The sequence below is a fragment of the Hoplias malabaricus genome, chromosome 2 (assembly GCF_029633855.1).
Source record: "Hoplias malabaricus isolate fHopMal1 chromosome 2, fHopMal1.hap1, whole genome shotgun sequence".
NCBI lineage: Eukaryota > Metazoa > Chordata > Actinopteri > Characiformes > Erythrinidae > Hoplias > Hoplias malabaricus.
Window position 1 is genome coordinate 82,204,849 of NC_089801.1, and position 22,991 is coordinate 82,227,839.

Below are 22,991 nucleotides of genomic sequence, written 5' to 3' on the forward strand. Positions count from 1 at the left end.
CATGGTAAAGAATGGGCAAATTTGTCCTGCAAAAAAAGCTTCCACTGGTCAGGCAAGAGAACCCAGAGACAGACAGCGTGTTGGCGATTACTACAAAGCTAACTAAGAATGCTGTAGCTATGGTGATATGACAGGGTTAATACAGAACAGTGATAATATGAAAACCAGGCCGAACACCAATATAGAAGGAGTAACCTGAAAGTTAATGATTAACCAAAAGCTTGTTTGAAAAGGTAGGTTTTTAATCTGGATTTAAAGATTGAGAGTGTGTCTGAGCCCCGAACAGTAACCGGAAGGCTATTCCAGAGTTGAGGAGCTTTGTGAGAAAAGGCTCTTCCTCCTGCTGTGTTTTTCTTAATGCGAGGAACTAAGAGTAGATGGGCATCCTGTGAACGAAGAGTACGTGACGGGCGATAAGGTATGAGAAGTTCAGTAAGATACTGCGGGCCTAAACCATTTAGAGATTTATAAGCTAAGAGGAGTATTTTATAGTCAATGCGAAATTTTACAGGTAGCCAGTGTAGGGACGAGAGAACTGGGGTGATATGTTCGAATTTTCTAGCTCTAGTGAGCACCCTGGCTGCTGCATTTTGAACTAACTGAAGCTTGTGTAACGCTTTGCACGAGCTCCCTGCCAGGAGCGCATTGCAGTAGTCTAGACGTGAAGTTATAAAAGCATGCACTAGTTTCTCTGCATCTTTTAATGATAAAATATGCCGAATTTTGGCAATATTGCGTAGGTGGAAGAAGGCGGTTTTGACTGTATTGGATATGTGGGTATCAAATGTGAGAGTCGAATCAAAGGCTACCCCTAAGTTTTTAATGATGGCATTGTGTTTTACTGTTGAATTATCAAGATTAATAGCAGCATTTCTGAGTGAATGTATCTGAGTATCTGTACCTAGTAACAAGACCTCAGTTTTATCAGAATTTAACATGAGAAAATTTTGCATCATCCAGTCTTTAATTTTTGTTAGACATTCTGTTATTTTACGTAGACTGTTACATTTTACAGCTGTTATCTCTCCCCAGATGAATGTCTTTTTATGGGAACAGTGGGGTCAAAAGCATCTTGAATGTAAGATAATTTGATGTGGTAGAGAGTATGTGTAGAATTTGCAGCATCTGTATGTTTAATACCTCTGGAAAGCACTTTGAGGTCTCCTTGTTGTCCAATTAAAAGGCATTTATACCAGTAACAGGGTTGAAACGCATTGGGAAAACTTCCTTTGGATCCAAGATCTACTGTTCAGCCTCTCACACTTCCTGGTTTAACAAGCTCATTCAAATCATTAGTTCATAGAAAACTGTCCGATGTTTGGCCATCACACTTTGAAGTGTGTTTACGAAGCATGGTCTTTAGTTTAAATGGAAACCTGGGAGTCGCTACGTTTTCATAACCTGTGGATGCATGTTAGGATCATCTGAGCATTGAACTGGGGGTTTGCTCTGTCAGACCAGGATGGCCGAGTGGTTAAGGCGTTGGACTTAAGATCCAATGGGCGCCTGCCCACGTGGGTTCGAACCCCACTCCTGGTAGTTGTCCTTTACTTACTCAGTGAATGAGGAAGGATCCTCCTTAGATTAGAATCTGTTGCCTGAGAACATAATCTCCCCTCCTGCTGAACACCTTTGCACTTGTGGAGTAAATGTGTCTCTATGCCATCAGCACGCTGGCCTGGTGGTTAGGGAAATGAGCTTGTAACTAGAAGGTTGCCTATTGCATTCCCAGAGCTGCCTTGTCATGACTCAAGTGTCTTCGAGTAAACCCCTAACTGCTCCCCATGTGTGCTCACTGTTACACTAGTGTTTAAATGTGTCTGCCTGCACGGGCTGGCTTTAAACGCAGAGAAAAGACGCCTCTGTGGCCAGTAAAGTAATTCTCATTTTAGAATCTGTGACAATTACATCCTTAATGATGAAATTTTTTTTCAACTTCCACACCAGGATGGCCGAGTGGTTAAGGCGTTGGACTTAAGATCCAATGGGTGTATGCCCTCGTGGGTTCGAACCCCACTCCTGGTAGTGGTCATCTCTTTAGGTAACAGCAAGAAAAATGATTGTCCGTCGACTTCAATCAGTGTTCCCTGAGGAATCCTCTTCTACCCTCCTCATGAACCTCTTTGGAAAAGGGTGGTACATCTCATGGGTGGTGTGTTCTTACACCATGTGCACGCTACGTGTACTTGTAGACAAATTCTAGATCTGAAAACTAACTAATTTCATGACAATAAAATTAAGTGTTCGGCTTGAGATCAACTGGTGCATGTCTTTGTGGGTTGGGTTCAAACCCAATTCCCTGTTAAGTATGTTCTTTGGCTCGACAGGTTTCTAAGGTTGTCTTAGGAATTCAGGTCCTCTTGCCTCAATTACAGTCAATCAATCAATCAAATTTTATTTATATAGCGCTTTTCACAACGAAAAGTCGTCACAAAGCAGTTTTACAGAGATCCGGGTCCAAGCCTCCTATGAGCAAGCCAGGGGCAACAGTGGCAAGGAAAAACTACCTCAGCACACGAGGAAGAAACCTTGGAAGGAACCAAGACTCATACGGGGAACCCATCCTCCTCGGGTCGACACCGGAGAAACAACAGAGAACAGAAGTAAAAGTGAAATGATGACCGATGAAGGGGTTATAGTAATATAAATGTAGTATATTAGTGATGATAGAGAAGCAGAAATGAAAATGGTGAGGATGATGATATTAGTGATGTATGAGTCTGATGAAGGAGGAGGTGATCAGGGATTCTGTGTGAGTTAAAATTAGGTGCAGAGTTAATCTGAGATAAAACAGCATGGCCAAGCATGATAGTGTAGATGAGACAAGGCCAGGATCTTGTACAGGACACGGGCTGGATCAGGGCAACACCTGGAGAGCAGCAGGACATCTCAAAGCATGAGAGAGAGACAGGAGAAAGAAAGCCGGACAAAGGGAACAAATAAAAATACAGAGGTTAGTAGGGTCATGGTAAAGAATGGGCAAATTTGTCCTGCAAAAAAAGCTTCCACTGGTCAGGCAAGAGAACCCAGAGACAGACAGCGTGTTGGCGATTACTACAAAGCTAACTAAGAATGCTGTAGCTATGGTGATATGACAGGGTTAATACAGAACAGTGATAATATGAAAACCAGGCCGAACACCAATATAGAAGGAGTAACCTGAAAGTTAATGATTAACCAAAAGCTTGTTTGAAAAGGTAGGTTTTTAATCTAGATTTAAAGATTGAGAGTGTGTCTGAGCCCCGAACAGTAACCGGAAGGCTATTCCAGAGTTGAGGAGCTTTGTGAGAAAAGGCTCTTCCTCCTGCTGTGTTTTTCTTAATGCGAGGAACTAAGAGTAGATGGGCATCCTGTGAACGAAGAGTACGTGACGGGCGATAAGGTATGAGAAGTTCAGTAAGATACTGCGGGCCTAAACCATTTAGAGATTTATAAGCTAAGAGGAGTATTTTATAGTCAATGCGAAATTTTACAGGTAGCCAGTGTAGGGACGAGAGAACTGGGGTGATATGTTCGAATTTTCTAGCTCTAGTGAGCACCCTGGCTGCTGCATTTTGAACTAACTGAAGCTTGTGTAACGCTTTGCACGAGCTCCCTGCCAGGAGCGCATTGCAGTAGTCTAGACGTGAAGTTATAAAAGCATGCACTAGTTTCTCTGCATCTTTTAATGATAAAATATGCCGAATTTTGGCAATATTGCGTAGGTGGAAGAAGGCGGTTTTGACTGTATTGGATATGTGGGTATCAAATGTGAGAGTCGAATCAAAGGCTACCCCTAAGTTTTTAATGATGGCATTGTGTTTTACTGTTGAATTATCAAGATTAATAGCAGCATTTCTGAGTGAATGTATCTGAGTATCTGTACCTAGTAACAAGACCTCAGTTTTATCAGAATTTAACATGAGAAAATTTTGCATCATCCAGTCTTTAATTTTTGTTAGACATTCTGTTATTTTACGTAGACTGTTACATTTTACAGCTGTTATCTCTCCCCAGATGAATGTCTTTTTATGGGAACAGTGGGGTCAAAAGCATCTTGAATGTAAGATAATTTGATGTGGTAGAGAGTATGTGTAGAATTTGCAGCATCTGTATGTTTAATACCTCTGGAAAGCACTTTGAGGTCTCCTTGTTGTCCAATTAAAAGGCATTTATACCAGTAACAGGGTTGAAACGCATTGGGAAAACTTCCTTTGGATCCAAGATCTACTGTTCAGCCTCTCACACTTCCTGGTTTAACAAGCTCATTCAAATCATTAGTTCATAGAAAACTGTCCGATGTTTGGCCATCACACTTTGAAGTGTGTTTACGAAGCATGGTCTTTAGTTTAAATGGAAACCTGGGAGTCGCTACGTTTTCATAACCTGTGGATGCATGTTAGTATCATCTGAGAATTGAACTGGGGGTTTGCTCTGTCAGACCAGGATGGCCGAGTGGTTAAGGCGTTGGACTTAAGATCCAATGGGCGCCTGCCCACGTGGGTTCGAACCCCACTCCTGGTAGATGTCCTTTACTTACTCAGTGAATGAGGAAGGATCCTCCTTAGATTAGAATCTGTTGCCTGAGAACATAATCTCCCCTCCTGCTGAACACCTTTGCACTTGTGGAGCAAATGTGTCTCTATGCCATCAGCATGCTGGCCTGGTGGTTAGGGAAATGAGCTTGTAACTAGAAGGTTGCCTATTGCATTCCCAGAGCTGCCTTGTCATGACTCAAGTGTCTTCGAGTAAACCCCTAACTGCTCCCCATGTGTGCTCACTGTTACACTAGTGTTTAAATGTGTCTGACTGCACGGGCTGGCTTTAAACGCAGAGAAAAGATGCCTCTGTGGCCAGTAAAGTAATTCTCATTTTAGAATCTGTGACAATTACATCCTTAATGATGAAATTTCCTTTCAACTTCCACACCAGGATGGCCGAGTGGTTAAGGCGTTGGACTTAAGATCCAATGGGTGTATGCCCTCGTGGGTTCGAACCCCACTCCTGGTAGTGGTCATCTCTTTAGGTAACAGCAAGAAAAATGATTGTCCGTCGACTTCAATCAGTGTTCCCTGAGGAATCCTCTTCTACCCTCCTCCTGAACCTCTTTGGAAAAGGGTGGTACATCTCATGGGTGGTGTGTTCTTACACCATGTGCACGCTACGTGTACTTGTAGACAAATTCTAGATCTGAAAACTAACTAATTTCATGACAATAAAATTAAGTGTTCGGCTTGAGATCAACTGGTGCATGTCTTTGTGGGTTGGGTTCAAACCCAATTCCCTGTTAAGTATGTTCTTTGGCTCGACAGGTTTCTAAGGTTGTCTTAGGAATTCAGGTCCTCTTGCCTCAATTACAGTCAATCAATCAATCAAATTTTATTTATATAGCGCTTTTCACAACGAAAAAGTCATCACAAAGCAGCTTTACAGAGATCCGGGTCCAAGCCTCCTATGAGCAAGCCAGGGGCAACAGTGGCAAGGAAAAACTACCTCAGCACACGAGGAAGAAACCTTGGAAGGAACCAAGACTCATACGGGGAACCCATCCTCCTCGGGTCGACACCGGAGAAACAACAGAGAACAGAAGTAAAAGTGAAATGATGACCGATGAAGGGGTTATAGTAATATAAATGTAGTATATTAGTGATGATAGAGAAGCAGAAATGAAAATGGTGAGGATGATGATATTAGTGATGTATGAGTCTGATGAAGGAGGAGGTGATCAGGGATTCTGTGTGAGTTAAAATTAGGTGCAGAGTTAATCTGAGATAAAACAGCATGGCCAAGCATGATAGTGTAGATGAGACAAGGCCAGGATCTTGTACAGGACACGGGCTGGATCAGGGCAACACCTGGAGAGCAGCAGGACATCTCAAAGCATGAGAGAGAGACAGGAGAAAGAAAGCCGGACAAAGGGAACAAATAAAAATACAGAGGTTAGTAGGGTCATGGTAAAGAATGGGCAAATTTGTCCTGCAAAAAAAGCTTCCACTGGTCAGGCAAGAGAACCCAGAGACAGACAGCGTGTTGGCGATTAGTACAAAGCTAACTAAGAATGCTGTAGCTATGGTGATATGACAGGGTTAATACAGAACAGTGATAATATGAAAACCAGGCCGAACACCAATATAGAAGGAGTAACCTGAAAGTTAATGATTAACCAAAAGCTTGTTTGAAAAGGTAGGTTTTTAATCTAGATTTAAAGATTGAGAGTGTGTCTGAGCCCCGAACAGTAACCGGAAGGCTATTCCAGAGTTGAGGAGCTTTGTGAGAAAAGGCTCTTCCTCCTGCTGTGTTTTTCTTAATGCGAGGAACTAAGAGTAGATGGGCATCCTGTGAACGAAGAGTACGTGACGGGCGATAAGGTATGAGAAGTTCAGTAAGATACTGCGGGCCTAAACCATTTAGAGATTTATAAGCTAAGAGGAGTATTTTATAGTCAATGCGAAATTTTACAGGTAGCCAATGTAGGGACGAGAGAACTGGGGTGATATGTTCGAATTTTCTAGCTCTAGTGAGCACCCTGGCTGCTGCATTTTGAACTAACTGAAGCTTGTGTAACGCTTTGCACGAGCTCCCTGCCAGGAGCGCATTGCAGTAGTCTAGACGTGAAGTTATAAAAGCATGCACTAGTTTCTCTGCATCTTTTAATGATAAAATATGCCGAATTTTGGCAATATTGCGTAGGTGGAAGAAGGCGGTTTTGACTGTATTGGATATGTGGGTATCAAATGTGAGAGTCGAATCAAAGGCTACCCCTAAGTTTTTAATGATGGCATTGTGTTTTACTGTTGAATTATCAAGATTAATAGCAGCATTTCTGAGTGAATGTATCTGAGTATCTGTACCTAGTAACAAGACCTCAGTTTTATCAGAATTTAACATGAGAAAATTTTGCATCATCCAGTCTTTAATTTCAGTTAGACATTCTGTTATTTTACGTAGACTGTTACATTTTACAGCTGTTATCTCTCCCCAGATGAATGTCTTTTTATGGGAACAGTGGGGTCAAAAGCATCTTGAATGTAAGATAATTTGATGTGGTAGAGAGTATGTGTAGAATTTGCAGCATCTGTATGTTTAATACCTCTGGAAAGCACTTTGAGGTCTCCTTGTTGTCCAATTAAAAGGCATTTATACCAGTAACAGGGTTGAAACGCATTGGGAAAACTTCCTTTGGATCCAAGATCTACTGTTCAGCCTCTCACACTTCCTGGTTTAACAAGCTCATTCAAATCATTAGTTCATAGAAAACTGTCCGATGTTTGGCCATCACACTTTGAAGTGTGTTTACGAAGCATGGTCTTTAGTTTAAATGGAAACCTGGGAGTCGCTACGTTTTCATAACCTGTGGATGCATGTTAGGATCATCTGAGCATTGAACTGGGGGTTTGCTCTGTCAGACCAGGATGGCCGAGTGGTTAAGGCGTTGGACTTAAGATCCAATGGGCGCCTGCCCACGTGGGTTCGAACCCCACTCCTGGTAGTTGTCCTTTACTTACTCAGTGAATGAGGAAGGATCCTCCTTAGATTAGAATCTGTTGCCTGAGAACCTAATCTCCCCTCCTGCTGAACACCTTTGCACTTGTGGAGTAAATGTGTCTCTATGCCATCAGCACGCTGGCCTGGTGGTTAGGGAAATGAGCTTGTAACTAGAAGGTTGCCTATTGCATTCCCAGAGCTGCCTTGTCATGACTCAAGTGTCTTCGAGTAAACCCCTAACTGCTCCCCATGTGTGCTCACTGTTACACTAGTGTTTAAATGTGTCTGACTGCACGGGCTGGCTTTAAACGCAGAGAAAAGACGCCTCTGTGGCCAGTAAAGTAATTCTCATTTTAGAATCTGTGACAATTACATCCTTAATGATGAAATTTCCTTTCAACTTCCACACCAGGATGGCCGAGTGGTTAAGGCGTTGGACTTAAGATCCAATGGGTGTATGCCCTCGTGGGTTCGAACCCCACTCCTGGTAGTGGTCATCTCTTTAGGTAACAGCAAGAAAAATGATTGTCCGTCGACTTCAATCAGTGTTCCCTGAGGAATCCTCTTCTACCCTCCTCCTGAACCTCTTTGGAAAAGGGTGGTACATCTCATGGGTGGTGTGTTCTTACACCATGTGCACGCTACGTGTACTTGTAGACAAATTCTAGATCTGAAAACTAACTAATTTCATGACAATAAAATTAAGTGTTCGGCTTGAGATCAACTGGTGCATGTCTTTGTGGGTTGGGTTCAAACCCAATTCCCTGTTAAGTATGTTCTTTGGCTCGACAGGTTTCTAAGGTTGTCTTAGGAATTCAGGTCCTCTTGCCTCAATTACAGTCAATCAATCAATCAAATTTTATTTATATAGCGCTTTTCACAACAAAAAGTCGTCACAAAGCAGCTTTACAGAGATCCGGGTCCAAGCCTCCTATGAGCAAGCCAGGGGCAACAGTGGCAAGGAAAAACTACCTCAGCACACGAGGAAGAAACCTTGGAAGGAACCAAGACTCATACGGGGAACCCATCCTCCTCGGGTCGACACCGGAGAAACAACAGAGAACAGAAGTAAAAGTGAAATGATGACCGATGAAGGGGTTATAGTAATATAAATGTAGTATATTAGTGATGATAGAGAAGCAGAAATGAAAATGGTGAGGATGATGATATTAGTGATGTATGAGTCTGATGAAGGAGGAGGTGATCAGGGATTCTGTGTGAGTTAAAATTAGGTGCAGAGTTAATCTGAGATAAAACAGCATGGCCAAGCATGATAGTGTAGATGAGACAAGGCCAGGATCTTTTACAGGACACGGGCTGGATCAGGGCAACACCTGGAGAGCAGCAGGACATCTCAAAGCATGAGAGAGAGACAGGAGAAAGAAAGCCGGACAAAGGGAACAAATAAAAATACAGAGGTTAGTAGGGTCATGGTAAAGAATGGGCAAATTTGTCCTGCAAAAAAAGCTTCCACTGGTCAGGCAAGAGAACCCAGCGACAGACAGCGTGTTGGCGATTACTACAAAGCTAACTAAGAATGCTGTAGCTATGGTGATATGACAGGGTTTATACAGAACAGTGATAATATGAAAACCAGGCCGAACACCAATATAGAAGGAGTAACCTGAAAGTTAATGATTAACCAAAAGCTTGTTTGAAAAGGTAGGTTTTTAATCTAGATTTAAAGATTGAGAGTGTGTCTGAGCCCCGAACAGTAACCGGAAGGCTATTCCAGAGTTGAGGAGCTTTGTGAGAAAAGGCTCTTCCTCCTGCTGTGTTTTTCTTAATGCGAGGAACTAAGAGTAGATGGGCATCCTGTGAACGAAGAGTACGTGACGGGCGATAAGGTATGAGAAGTTCAGTAAGATACTGCGGGCCTAAACCATTTAGAGATTTATAAGCTAAGAGGAGTATTTTATAGTCAATGCGAAATTTTACAGGTAGCCAGTGTAGGGACGAGAGAACTGGGGTGATATGTTCGAATTTTCTAGCTCTAGTGAGCACTCTGGCTGCTGCATTTTGAACTAACTGAAGCTTGTGTAACGCTTTGCACGAGCTCCCTGCCAGGAGCGCATTGCAGTAGTCTAGACGTGAAGTTATAAAAGCATGCACTAGTTTCTCTGCATCTTTTAATGATAAAATATGCCGAATTTTGGCAATATTGCGTAGGTGGAAGAAGGCGGTTTTGACTGTATTGGATATGTGGGTATCAAATGTGAGAGTCGAATCAAAGGCTACCCCTAAGTTTTTAATGATGGCATTGTGTTTTACTGTTGAATTATCAAGATTAATAGCAGCATTTCTGAGTGAATGTATCTGAGTATCTGTACCTAGTAACAAGACCTCAGTTTTATCAGAATTTAACATGAGAAAATTTTGCATCATCCAGTCTTTAATTTCAGTTAGACATTCTGTTATTTTACGTAGACTGTTACATTTTACAGCTGTTATCTCTCCCCAGATGAATGTCTTTTTATGGGAACAGTGGGGTCAAAAGCATCTTGAATGTAAGATAATTTGATGTGGTAGAGAGTATGTGTAGAATTTGCAGCATCTGTATGTTTAATACCTCTGGAAAGCACTTTGAGGTCTCCTTGTTGTCCAATTAAAAGGCATTTATACCAGTAACAGGGTTGAAACGCATTGGGAAAACTTCCTTTGGATCCAAGATCTACTGTTCAGCCTCTCACACTTCCTGGTTTAACAAGCTCATTCAAATCATTAGTTCATAGAAAACTGTCCGATGTTTGGCCATCACACTTTGAAGTGTGTTTACGAAGCATGGTCTTTAGTTTAAATGGAAACCTGGGAGTCGCTACGTTTTCATAACCTGTGGATGCATGTTAGGATCATCTGAGCATTGAACTGGCGGTTTGCTCTGTCAGACCAGGATGGCCGAGTGGTTAAGGCGTTGGACTTAAGATCCAATGGGCGCCTGCCCACGTGGGTTCGAACCCCACTCCTGGTAGTTGTCCTTTACTTACTCAGTGAATGAGGAAGGATCCTCCTTAGATTAGAATCTGTTGCCTGAGAACATAATCTCCCCTCCTGCTGAACACCTTTGCACTTGTGGAGTAAATGTGTCTCTATGCCATCAGCACGCTGGCCTGGTGGTTAGGGAAATGAGCTTGTAACTAGAAGGTTGCCTATTGCATTCCCAGAGCTGCCTTGTCATGACTCAAGTGTCTTCGAGTAAACCCCTAACTGCTCCCCATGTGTGCTCACTGTTACACTAGTGTTTAAATGTGTCTGACTGCACGGGCTGGCTTTAAACGCAGAGAAAAGACGCCTCTGTGGCCAGTAAAGTAATTCTCATTTTAGAATCTGTGACAATTACATCCTTAATGATGAAATTTCCTTTCAACTTCCACACCAGGATGGCCGAGTGGTTAAGGCGTTGGACTTAAGATCCAATGGGTGTATGCCCTCGTGGGTTCGAACCCCACTCCTGGTAGTGGTCATCTCTTTAGGTAACAGCAAGAAAAATGATTGTCCGTCGACTTCAATCAGTGTTCCCTGAGGAATCCTCTTCTACCCTCCTCATGAACCTCTTTGGAAAAGGGTGGTACATCTCATGGGTGGTGTGTTCTTACACCATGTGCACGCTACGTGTACTTGTAGACAAATTCTAGATCTGAAAACTAACTAATTTCATGACAATAAAATTAAGTGTTCGGCTTGAGATCAACTGGTGCATGTCTTTGTGGGTTGGGTTCAAACCCAATTCCCTGTTAAGTATGTTCTTTGGCTCGACAGGTTTCTAAGGTTGTCTTAGGAATTCAGGTCCTCTTGCCTCAATTACAGTCAATCAATCAATCAAATTTTATTTATATAGCGCTTTTCACAACAAAAAGTCGTCACAAAGCAGCTTTACAGAGATCCGGGTCCAAGCCTCCTATGAGCAAGCCAGGGGCAACAGTGGCAAGGAAAAACTACCTCAGCACACGAGGAAGAAACCTTGGAAGGAACCAAGACTCATACGGGGAACCCATCCTCCTCGGGTCGACACCGGAGAAACAACAGAGAACAGAAGTAAAAGTGAAATGATGACCGATGAAGGGGTTATAGTAATATAAATGTAGTATATTAGTGATGATAGAGAAGCAGAAATGAAAATGGTGAGGATGATGATATTAGTGATGTATGAGTCTGATGAAGGAGGAGGTGATCAGGGATTCTGTGTGAGTTAAAATTAGGTGCAGAGTTAATCTGAGATAAAACAGCATGGCCAAGCATGATAGTGTAGATGAGACAAGGCCAGGATCTTTTACAGGACACGGGCTGGATCAGGGCAACACCTGAAGAGCAGCAGGACATCTCAAAGCATGAGAGAGAGACAGGAGAAAGAAAGCCGGACAAAGGGAACAAATAAAAATACAGAGGTTAGTAGGGTCATGGTAAAGAACGGGCAAATTTGTCCTGCAAAAAAAGCTTCCACTGGTCAGGCAAGAGAACCCAGCGACAGACAGCGTGTTGGCGATTACTACAAAGCTAACTAAGAATGCTGTAGCTATGGTGATATGACAGGGTTAATACAGAACAGTGATAATATGAAAACCAGGCCGAACACCAATATAGAAGGAGTAACCTGAAAGTTAATGATTAACCAAAAGCTTGTTTGAAAAGGTAGGTTTTTAATCTAGATTTAAAGATTGAGAGTGTGTCTGAGCCCCGAACAGTAACCGGAAGGCTATTCCAGAGTTGAGGAGCTTTGTGAGAAAAGGCTCTTCCTCCTGCTGTGTTTTTCTTAATGCGAGGAACTAAGAGTAGATGGGCATCCTGTGAACGAAGAGTACGTGACGGGCGATAAGGTATGAGAAGTTCAGTAAGATACTGCGGGCCTAAACCATTTAGAGATTTATAAGCTAAGAGGAGTATTTTATAGTCAATGCGAAATTTTACAGGTAGCCAGTGTAGGGACGAGAGAACTGGGGTGATATGTTCGAATTTTCTAGCTCTAGTGAGCACTCTGGCTGCTGCATTTTGAACTAACTGAAGCTTGTGTAACGCTTTGCACGAGCTCCCTGCCAGGAGCGCATTGCAGTAGTCTAGACGTGAAGTTATAAAAGCATGCACTAGTTTCTCTGCATCTTTTAATGATAAAATATGCCGAATTTTGGCAATATTGCGTAGGTGGAAGAAGGCGGTTTTGACTGTATTGGATATGTGGGTATCAAATGTGAGAGTCGAATCAAAGGCTACCCCTAAGTTTTTAATGATGGCATTGTGTTTTACTGTTGAATTATCAAGATTAATAGCAGCATTTCTGAGTGAATGTATCTGAGTATCTGTACCTAGTAACAAGACCTCAGTTTTATCAGAATTTAACATGAGAAAATTTTGCATCATCCAGTCTTTAATTTCAGTTAGACATTCTGTTATTTTACGTAGACTGTTACATTTTACAGCTGTTATCTCTCCCCAGATGAATGTCTTTTTATGGGAACAGTGGGGTCAAAAGCATCTTGAATGTAAGATAATTTGATGTGGTAGAGAGTATGTGTAGAATTTGCAGCATCTGTATGTTTAATACCTCTGGAAAGCACTTTGAGGTCTCCTTGTTGTCCAATTAAAAGGCATTTATACCAGTAACAGGGTTGAAACGCATTGGGAAAACTTCCTTTGGATCCAAGATCTACTGTTCAGCCTCTCACACTTCCTGGTTTAACAAGCTCATTCAAATCATTAGTTCATAGAAAACTGTCCGATGTTTGGCCATCACACTTTGAAGTGTGTTTACGAAGCATGGTCTTTAGTTTAAATGGAAACCTGGGAGTCGCTACGTTTTCATAACCTGTGGATGCATGTTAGGATCATCTGAGCATTGAACTGGCGGTTTGCTCTGTCAGACCAGGATGGCCGAGTGGTTAAGGCGTTGGACTTAAGATCCAATGGGCGCCTGCCCACGTGGGTTCGAACCCCACTCCTGGTAGTTGTCCTTTACTTACTCAGTGAATGAGGAAGGATCCTCCTTAGATTAGAATCTGTTGCCTGAGAACATAATCTCCCCTCCTGCTGAACACCTTTGCACTTGTGGAGTAAATGTGTCTCTATGCCATCAGCACGCTGGCCTGGTGGTTAGGGAAATGAGCTTGTAACTAGAAGGTTGCCTATTGCATTCCCAGAGCTGCCTTGTCATGACTCAAGTGTCTTCGAGTAAACCCCTAACTGCTCCCCATGTGTGCTCACTGTTACACTAGTGTTTAAATGTGTCTGACTGCACGGGCTGGCTTTAAACGCAGAGAAAAGACGCCTCTGTGGCCAGTAAAGTAATTCTCATTTTAGAATCTGTGACAATTACATCCTTAATGATGAAATTTCCTTTCAACTTCCACACCAGGATGGCCGAGTGGTTAAGGCGTTGGACTTAAGATCCAATGGGTGTATGCCCTCGTGGGTTCGAACCCCACTCCTGGTAGTGGTCATCTCTTTAGGTAACAGCAAGAAAAATGATTGTCCGTCGACTTCAATCAGTGTTCCCTGAGGAATCCTCTTCTACCCTCCTCATGAACCTCTTTGGAAAAGGGTGGTACATCTCATGGGTGGTGTGTTCTTACACCATGTGCACGCTACGTGTACTTGTAGACAAATTCTAGATCTGAAAACTAACTAATTTCATGACAATAAAATTAAGTGTTCGGCTTGAGATCAACTGGTGCATGTCTTTGTGGGTTGGGTTCAAACCCAATTCCCTGTTAAGTATGTTCTTTGGCTCGACAGGTTTCTAAGGTTGTCTTAGGAATTCAGGTCCTCTTGCCTCAATTACAGTCAATCAATCAATCAAATTTTATTTATATAGCGCTTTTCACAACAAAAAGTCGTCACAAAGCAGCTTTACAGAGATCCGGGTCCAAGCCTCCTATGAGCAAGCCAGGGGCAACAGTGGCAAGGAAAAACTACCTCAGCACACGAGGAAGAAACCTTGGAAGGAACCAAGACTCATACGGGGAACCCATCCTCCTCGGGTCGACACCGGAGAAACAACAGAGAACAGAAGTAAAAGTGAAATGATGACCGATGAAGGGGTTATAGTAATATAAATGTAGTATATTAGTGATGATAGAGAAGCAGAAATGAAAATGGTGAGGATGATGATATTAGTGATGTATGAGTCTGATGAAGGAGGAGGTGATCAGGGATTCTGTGTGAGTTAAAATTAGGTGCAGAGTTAATCTGAGATAAAACAGCATGGCCAAGCATGATAGTGTAGATGAGACAAGGCCAGGATCTTTTACAGGACACGGGCTGGATCAGGGCAACACCTGAAGAGCAGCAGGACATCTCAAAGCATGAGAGAGAGACAGGAGAAAGAAAGCCGGACAAAGGGAACAAATAAAAATACAGAGGTTAGTAGGGTCATGGTAAAGAACGGGCAAATTTGTCCTGCAAAAAAAGCTTCCACTGGTCAGGCAAGAGAACCCAGCGACAGACAGCGTGTTGGCGATTACTACAAAGCTAACTAAGAATGCTGTAGCTATGGTGATATGACAGGGTTAATACAGAACAGTGATAATATGAAAACCAGGCCGAACACCAATATAGAAGGAGTAACCTGAAAGTTAATGATTAACCAAAAGCTTGTTTGAAAAGGTAGGTTTTTAATCTAGATTTAAAGATTGAGAGTGTGTCTGAGCCCCGAACAGTAACCGGAAGGCTATTCCAGAGTTGAGGAGCTTTGTGAGAAAAGGCTCTTCCTCCTGCTGTGTTTTTCTTAATGCGAGGAACTAAGAGTAGATGGGCATCCTGTGAACGAAGAGTACGTGACGGGCGATAAGGTATGAGAAGTTCAGTAAGATACTGCGGGCCTAAACCATTTAGAGATTTATAAGCTAAGAGGAGTATTTTATAGTCAATGCGAAATTTTACAGGTAGCCAGTGTAGGGACGAGAGAACTGGGGTGATATGTTCGAATTTTCTAGCTCTAGTGAGCACCCTGGCTGCTGCATCTTGAACTAACTGAAGCTTGTGTAACGCTTTGCACGAGCTCCCTGCCAGGAGCGCATTGCAGTAGTCTAGACGTGAAGTTATAAAAGCATGCACTAGTTTCTCTGCATCTTTTAATGATAAAATATGCCGAATTTTGGCAATATTGCGTAGGTGGAAGAAGGCGGTTTTGACTGTATTGGATATGTGGGTATCAAATGTGAGAGTCGAATCAAAGGCTACCCCTAAGTTTTTAATGATGGCATTGTGTTTTACTGTTGAATTATCAAGATTAATAGCAGCATTTCTGAGTGAATGTATCTGAGTATCTGTACCTAGTAACAAGACCTCAGTTTTATCAGAATTTAACATGAGAAAATTTTGCATCATCCAGTCTTTAATTTCAGTTAGACTTTCTGTTATTTTACGTAGACTGTTACATTTTACAGCTGTTATCTCTCCCCAGATGAATGTCTTTTTATGGGAACAGTGGGGTCAAAAGCATCTTGAATGTAAGATAATTTGATGTGGTAGAGAGTATGAGAAGAATTTGCAGCATCTGTATGTTTAATACCTCTGGAAAGCACTTTGAGGTCTCCTTGTTGTCCAATTAAAAGGCATTTATACCAGTAACAGGGTTGAAACGCATTGGGAAAACTTCCTTTGGATCCAAGATCTACTGTTCAGCCTCTCACACTTCCTGGTTTAACAAGCTCATTCAAATCATTAGTTCATAGAAAACTGTCCGATGTTTGGCCATCACACTTTGAAGTGTGTTTACGAAGCATGGTCTTTAGTTTAAATGGAAACCTGGGAGTCGCTACGTTTTCATAACCTGTGGATGCATGTTAGGATCATCTGAGAATTGAACTGGCGGTTTGCTCTGTCAGACCAGGATGGCCGAGTGGTTAAGGCGTTGGACTTAAGATCCAATGGGCGCCTGCCCACGTGGGTTCGAACCCCACTCCTGGTAGTTGTCCTTTACTTACTCAGTGAATGAGGAAGGATCCTCCTTAGATTAGAATCTGTTGCCTGAGAACATAATCTCCCCTCCTGCTGAACACCTTTGCACTTGTGGAGTAAATGTGTCTCTATGCCATCAGCATGCTGGCCTGGTGGTTAGGGAAATGAGCTTGTAACTAGAAGGTTGCCTATTGCATTCCCAGAGCTGCCTTGTCATGACTCAAGTGTCTTCGAGTAAACCCCTAACTGCTCCCCATGTGTGCTCACTGTTACACTAGTGTTTAAATGTGTCTGACTGCACGGGCTGGCTTTAAACGCAGAGAAAAGACGCCTCTGTGGCCAGTAAAGTAATTCTCATTTTAGAATCTGTGACAATTACATCCTTAATGATGAAATTTCCTTTCAACTTCCACACCAGGATGGCCGAGTGGTTAAGGCGTTGGACTTAAGATCCAATGGGTGTATGCCCTCGTGGGTTCGAACCCCACTCCTGGTAGTGGTCATCTCTTTAGGTAACAGCAAGAAAAATGATTGTCCGTCGACTTCAATCAGTGTTCCCTGAGGAATCCTCTTCTACCCTCCTCCTGAACCTCTTTGGAAAAGGGTGGTACATCTCATGGGTGGTGTGTTCTTACACCATGTGCACGCTACGTGTACTTGTAGACAAATTCTAGATCTGAAAACTAACTAATTTCATGACAATAAAATTAAGTGTTCGGCTTGAGATCAACTGGTGCATGTCTTTGTGGGTTGGGTTCAAACCCAATTCCCTGTTAAGTATGTTCTTTGGCTCGACAGGTTTCTAAGGTTGTCTTAGGAATTCAGGTCCTCTTGCCTCAATTACAGTCAATCAATCAATCAAATTTTATTTATATAGCGCTTTTCACAACGAAAAGTCGTCACAAAGCAGCTTTACAGAGATCCGGGTCCAAGCCTCCTATGAGCAAGCCAGGGGCAACAGTGGCAAGGAAAAACTACCTCAGCACACGAGGAAGAAACCTTGGAAGGAACCAAGACTCATACGGGGAACCCATCCTCCTCGGGTCGACACCGGAGAAACAACAGAGAACAGAAGTAAAAGTGAAATGATGACCGATGAAGGGGTTATAGTAATATAAATGTAGTATATTAGTGATGATAGAGAAGCAGAAATGAAAATGGTGAGGATGATGATATTAGTGATGTATGAGTCTGATGAAGGAGGAGGTGATCAGGGATTCTGTGTGAGTTAAAATTAGGTGCAGAGTTAATCTGAGATAAAACAGCATGGCCAAGCATGATAGTGTAGATGAGACAAGGCCAGGATCTTGTACAGGACACGGGCTGGATCAGGGCAACACCTGGAGAGCAGCAGGACATCTCAAAGCATGAGAGAGAGACAGGAGAAAGAAAGCCGGACAAAGGGAACAAATAAAAATACAGAGGTTAGTAGGGTCATGGTAAAGAATGGGCAAATTTGTCCTGCAAAAAAAGCTTCCACTGGTCAGGCAAGAGAACCCAGAGACAGACAGCGTGTTGGCGATTAGTACAAAGCTAACTAAGAATGCTGTAGCTATGGTGATATGACAGGGTTAATACAGAACAGTGATAATATGAAAACCAGGCCGAACACCAATATAGAAGGAGTAACCTGAAAGTTAATGATTAACCAAAAGCTTGTTTGAAAAGGTAGGTTTTTAATCTAGATTTAAAGATTGAGAGTGTGTCTGAGCCCCGAACAGTAACCGGAAGGCTATTCCAGAGTTGAGGAGCTTTGTGAGAAAAGGCTCTTCCTCCTGCTGTGTTTTTCTTAATGCGAGGAACTAAGAGTAGATGGGCATCCTGTGAACGAAGAGTACGTGACGGGCGATAAGGTATGAGAAGTTCAGTAAGATACTGCGGGCCTAAACCATTTAGAGATTTATAAGCTAAGAGGAGTATTTTATAGTCAATGCGAAATTTTACAGGTAGCCAGTGTAGGGACGAGAGAACTGGGGTGATATGTTCGAATTTTCTAGCTCTAGTGAGCACCCTGGCTGCTGCATTTTGAACTAACTGAAGCTTGTGTAACGCTTTGCACGAGCTCCCTGCCAGGAGCGCATTGCAGTAGTCTAGACGTGAAGTTATAAAAGCATGCACTAGTTTCTCTGCATCTTTTAATGATAAAATATGCCGAATTTTGGCAATATTGCGTAGGTGGAAGAAGGCGGTTTTGACTGTATTGGATATGTGGGTATCAAATGTGAGAGTCGAATCAAAGGCTACCCCTAAGTTTTTAATGATGGCATTGTGTTTTACTGTTGAATTATCAAGATTAATAGCAGCATTTCTGAGTGAATGTATCTGAGTATCTGTACCTAGTAACAAGACCTCAGTTTTATCAGAATTTAACATGAGAAAATTTTGCATCATCCAGTCTTTAATTTCAGTTAGACATTCTGTTATTTTACGTAGACTGTTACATTTTACAGCTGTTATCTCTCCCCAGATGAATGTCTTTTTATGGGAACAGTGGGGTCAAAAGCATCTTGAATGTAAGATAATTTGATGTGGTAGAGAGTATGTGTAGAATTTGCAGCATCTGTATGTTTAATACCTCTGGAAAGCACTTTGAGGTCTCCTTGTTGTCCAATTAAAAGGCATTTATACCAGTAACAGGGTTGAAACGCATTGGGAAAACTTCCTTTGGATCCAAGATCTACTGTTCAGCCTCTCACACTTCCTGGTTTAACAAGCTCATTCAAATCATTAGTTCATAGAAAACTGTCCGATGTTTGGCCATCACACTTTGAAGTGTGTTTACGAAGCATGGTCTTTAGTTTAAATGGAAACCTGGGAGTCGCTACGTTTTCATAACCTGTGGATGCATGTTAGTATCATCTGAGAATTGAACTGGGGGTTTGCTCTGTCAGACCAGGATGGCCGAGTGGTTAAGGCGTTGGACTTAAGATCCAATGGGCGCCTGCCCACGTGGGTTCGAACCCCACTCCTGGTAGATGTCCTTTACTTACTCAGTGAATGAGGAAGGATCCTCCTTAGATTAGAATCTGTTGCCTGAGAACATAATCTCCCCTCCTGCTGAACACCTTTGCACTTGTGGAGCAAATGTGTCTCTATGCCATCAGCACGCTGGCCTGGTGGTTAGGGAAATGAGCTTGTAACTAGAAGGTTGCCTATTGCATTCCCAGAGCTGCCTTGTCATGACTCAAGTGTCTTCGAGTAAACCCCTAACTGCTCCCCATGTGTGCTCACTGTTACACTAGTGTTTAAATGTGTCTGACTGCACGGGCTGGCTTTAAACGCAGAGAAAAGATGCCTCTGTGGCCAGTAAAGTAATTCTCATTTTAGAATCTGTGACAATTACATCCTTAATGATGAAATTTCCTTTCAACTTCCACACCAGGATGGCCGAGTGGTTAAGGCGTTGGACTTAAGATCCAATGGGTGTATGCCCTCGTGGGTTCGAACCCCACTCCTGGTAGTGGTCATCTCTTTAGGTAACAGCAAGAAAAATGATTGTCCGTCGACTTCAATCAGTGTTCCCTGAGGAATCCTCTTCTACCCTCCTCCTGAACCTCTTTGGAAAAGGGTGGTACATCTCATGGGTGGTGTGTTCTTACACCATGTGCACGCTACGTGTACTTGTAGACAAATTCTAGATCTGAAAACTAACTAATTTCATGACAATAAAATTAAGTGTTCGGCTTGAGATCAACTGGTGCATGTCTTTGTGGGTTGGGTTCAAACCCAATTCCCTGTTAAGTATGTTCTTTGGCTCGACAGGTTTCTAAGGTTGTCTTAGGAATTCAGGTCCTCTTGCCTCAATTACAGTCAATCAATCAATCAAATTTTATTTATATAGCGCTTTTCACAACGAAAAAGTCGTCACAAAGCAGCTTTACAGAGATCCGGGTCCAAGCCTCCTATGAGCAAGCCAGGGGCAACAGTGGCAAGGAAAAACTACCTCAGCACACGAGGAAGAAACCTTGGAAGGAACCAAGACTCATACGGGGAACCCATCCTCCTCGGGTCGACACCGGAGAAACAACAGAGAACAGAAGTAAAAGTGAAATGATGACCGATGAAGGGGTTATAGTAATATAAATGTAGTATATTAGTGATGATAGAGAAGCAGAAATGAAAATGGTGAGGATGATGATATTAGTGATGTATGAGTCTGATGAAGGAGGAGGTGATCAGGGATTCTGTGTGAGTTAAAATTAGGTGCAGAGTTAATCTGAGATAAAACAGCATGGCCAAGCATGATAGTGTAGATGAGACAAGGCCAGGATCTTGTACAGGACACGGGCTGGATCAGGGCAACACCTGGAGAGCAGCAGGACATCTCAAAGCATGAGAGAGAGACAGGAGAAAGAAAGCCGGACAAAGGGAACAAATAAAAATACAGAGGTTAGTAGGGTCATGGTAAAGAATGGGCAAATTTGTCCTGCAAAAAAAGCTTCCACTGGTCAGGCAAGAGAACCCAGAGACAGACAGCGTGTTGGCGATTAGTACAAAGCTAACTAAGAATGCTGTAGCTATGGTGATATGACAGGGTTAATACAGAACAGTGATAATATGAAAACCAGGCCGAACACCAATATAGAAGGAGTAACCTGAAAGTTAATGATTAACCAAAAGCTTGTTTGAAAAGGTAGGTTTTTAATCTAGATTTAAAGATTGAGAGTGTGTCTGAGCCCCGAACAGTAACCGGAAGGCTATTCCAGAGTTGAGGAGCTTTGTGAGAAAAGGCTCTTCCTCCTGCTGTGTTTTTCTTAATGCGAGGAACTAAGAGTAGATGGGCATCCTGTGAACGAAGAGTACGTGACGGGCGATAAGGTATGAGAAGTTCAGTAAGATACTGCGGGCCTAAACCATTTAGAGATTTATAAGCTAAGAGGAGTATTTTATAGTCAATGCGAAATTTTACAGGTAGCCAGTGTAGGGACGAGAGAACTGGGGTGATATGTTCGAATTTTCTAGCTCTAGTGAGCACCCTGGCTGCTGCATTTTGAACTAACTGAAGCTTGTGTAACGCTTTGCACGAGCTCCCTGCCAGGAGCGCATTGCAGTAGTCTAGACGTGAAGTTATAAAAGCATGCACTAGTTTCTCTGCATCTTTTAATGATAAAATATGCCGAATTTTGGCAATATTGCGTAGGTGGAAGAAGGCGGTTTTGACTGTATTGGATATGTGGGTATCAAATGTGAGAGTCGAATCAAAGGCTACCCCTAAGTTTTTAATGATGGCATTGTGTTTTACTGTTGAATTATCAAGATTAATAGCAGCATTTCTGAGTGAATGTATCTGAGTATCTGTACCTAGTAACAAGACCTCAGTTTTATCAGAATTTAACATGAGAAAATTTTGCATCATCCAGTCTTTAATTTCAGTTAGACATTCTGTTATTTTACGTAGACTGTTACATTTTACAGCTGTTATCTCTCCCCAGATGAATGTCTTTTTATGGGAACAGTGGGGTCAAAAGCATCTTGAATGTAAGATAATTTGATGTGGTAGAGAGTATGTGTAGAATTTGCAGCATCTGTATGTTTAATACCTCTGGAAAGCACTTTGAGGTCTCCTTGTTGTCCAATTAAAAGGCATTTATACCAGTAACAGGGTTGAAACGCATTGGGAAAACTTCCTTTGGATCCAAGATCTACTGTTCAGCCTCTCACACTTCCTGGTTTAACAAGCTCATTCAAATCATTAGTTCATAGAAAACTGTCCGATGTTTGGCCATCACACTTTGAAGTGTGTTTACGAAGCATGGTCTTTAGTTTAAATGGAAACCTGGGAGTCGCTACGTTTTCATAACCTGTGGATGCATGTTAGGATCATCTGAGCATTGAACTGGGGGTTTGCTCTGTCAGTCCAGGATGGCCGAGTGGTTAAGGCGTTGGACTTAAGATCCAATGGGCGCCTGCCCACGTGGGTTCGAACCCCACTCCTGGTAGTTGTCCTTTACTTACTCAGTGAATGAGGAAGGATCCTCCTTAGATTAGAATCTGTTGCCTGAGAACATAATCTCCCCTCCTGCTGAACACCTTTGCACTTGTGGAGTAAATGTGTCTCTATGCCATCAGCACGCTGGCCTGGTGGTTAGGGAAATGAGCTTGTAACTAGAAGGTTGCCTATTGCATTCCCAGAGCTGCCTTGTCATGACTCAAGTGTCTTCGAGTAAACCCCTAACTGCTCCCCATGTGTGCTCACTGTTACACTAGTGTTTAAATGTGTCTGACTGCACGGGCTGGCTTTAAACGCAGAGAAAAGACGCCTCTGTGGCCAGTAAAGTAATTCTCATTTTAGAATCTGTGACAATTACATCCTTAATGATGAAATTTCCTTTCAACTTCCACACCAGGATGGCCGAGTGGTTAAGGCGTTGGACTTAAGATCCAATGGGTGTATGCCCTCGTGGGTTCGAACCCCACTCCTGGTAGTGGTCATCTCTTTAGGTAACAGCAAGAAAAATGATTGTCCGTCGACTTCAATCAGTGTTCCCTGAGGAATCCTCTTCTACCCTCCTCCTGAACCTCTTTGGAAAAGGGTGGTACATCTCATGGGTGGTGTGTTCTTACACCATGTGCACGCTACGTGTACTTGTAGACAAATTCTAGATCTGAAAACTAACTAATTTCATGAAAATAAAATTAAG

At 42.5% G+C, this 22,991-nt stretch overlaps 16 non-coding genes across 16 annotated transcripts; all 16 read left to right on the forward strand.

Annotated features, from left to right (window-relative positions):
• The first annotated feature begins 1,456 nt into the window (after nt 1–1,456).
• On the forward strand, nt 1,457–1,539 carry trnal-uaa (transfer RNA leucine (anticodon UAA)). Its single transcript has one exon. It is a non-coding gene; the product is annotated as a tRNA-Leu (tRNA).
• A 403-nt stretch (nt 1,540–1,942) lies between these two features.
• Nucleotides 1,943–2,025, forward strand: trnal-uaa (transfer RNA leucine (anticodon UAA)). The gene has a single exon. It is a non-coding gene; the product is annotated as a tRNA-Leu (tRNA).
• Nucleotides 2,026–4,420: 2,395 nt separating this feature from the next.
• On the forward strand, nt 4,421–4,503 carry trnal-uaa (transfer RNA leucine (anticodon UAA)). Its single transcript has one exon. It is a non-coding gene; the product is annotated as a tRNA-Leu (tRNA).
• A 403-nt stretch (nt 4,504–4,906) lies between these two features.
• On the forward strand, nt 4,907–4,989 carry trnal-uaa (transfer RNA leucine (anticodon UAA)). The gene has a single exon. It is a non-coding gene; the product is annotated as a tRNA-Leu (tRNA).
• Nucleotides 4,990–7,385: 2,396 nt separating this feature from the next.
• trnal-uaa (transfer RNA leucine (anticodon UAA)) lies at nt 7,386–7,468 on the forward strand. The gene has a single exon. It is a non-coding gene; the product is annotated as a tRNA-Leu (tRNA).
• Nucleotides 7,469–7,871: 403 nt separating this feature from the next.
• On the forward strand, nt 7,872–7,954 carry trnal-uaa (transfer RNA leucine (anticodon UAA)). Its single transcript has one exon. It is a non-coding gene; the product is annotated as a tRNA-Leu (tRNA).
• Nucleotides 7,955–10,349: 2,395 nt separating this feature from the next.
• trnal-uaa (transfer RNA leucine (anticodon UAA)) lies at nt 10,350–10,432 on the forward strand. The gene has a single exon. It is a non-coding gene; the product is annotated as a tRNA-Leu (tRNA).
• Nucleotides 10,433–10,835: 403 nt separating this feature from the next.
• Nucleotides 10,836–10,918, forward strand: trnal-uaa (transfer RNA leucine (anticodon UAA)). The gene has a single exon. It is a non-coding gene; the product is annotated as a tRNA-Leu (tRNA).
• Nucleotides 10,919–13,313: 2,395 nt separating this feature from the next.
• Nucleotides 13,314–13,396, forward strand: trnal-uaa (transfer RNA leucine (anticodon UAA)). The gene has a single exon. It is a non-coding gene; the product is annotated as a tRNA-Leu (tRNA).
• Nucleotides 13,397–13,799: 403 nt separating this feature from the next.
• Nucleotides 13,800–13,882, forward strand: trnal-uaa (transfer RNA leucine (anticodon UAA)). The gene has a single exon. It is a non-coding gene; the product is annotated as a tRNA-Leu (tRNA).
• Nucleotides 13,883–16,277: 2,395 nt separating this feature from the next.
• Nucleotides 16,278–16,360, forward strand: trnal-uaa (transfer RNA leucine (anticodon UAA)). The gene has a single exon. It is a non-coding gene; the product is annotated as a tRNA-Leu (tRNA).
• A 403-nt stretch (nt 16,361–16,763) lies between these two features.
• trnal-uaa (transfer RNA leucine (anticodon UAA)) lies at nt 16,764–16,846 on the forward strand. The gene has a single exon. It is a non-coding gene; the product is annotated as a tRNA-Leu (tRNA).
• A 2,395-nt stretch (nt 16,847–19,241) lies between these two features.
• trnal-uaa (transfer RNA leucine (anticodon UAA)) lies at nt 19,242–19,324 on the forward strand. Its single transcript has one exon. It is a non-coding gene; the product is annotated as a tRNA-Leu (tRNA).
• A 403-nt stretch (nt 19,325–19,727) lies between these two features.
• Nucleotides 19,728–19,810, forward strand: trnal-uaa (transfer RNA leucine (anticodon UAA)). The gene has a single exon. It is a non-coding gene; the product is annotated as a tRNA-Leu (tRNA).
• A 2,396-nt stretch (nt 19,811–22,206) lies between these two features.
• trnal-uaa (transfer RNA leucine (anticodon UAA)) lies at nt 22,207–22,289 on the forward strand. The gene has a single exon. It is a non-coding gene; the product is annotated as a tRNA-Leu (tRNA).
• A 403-nt stretch (nt 22,290–22,692) lies between these two features.
• trnal-uaa (transfer RNA leucine (anticodon UAA)) lies at nt 22,693–22,775 on the forward strand. Its single transcript has one exon. It is a non-coding gene; the product is annotated as a tRNA-Leu (tRNA).
• The last annotated feature ends 216 nt before the right edge of the window (nt 22,776–22,991 follow it).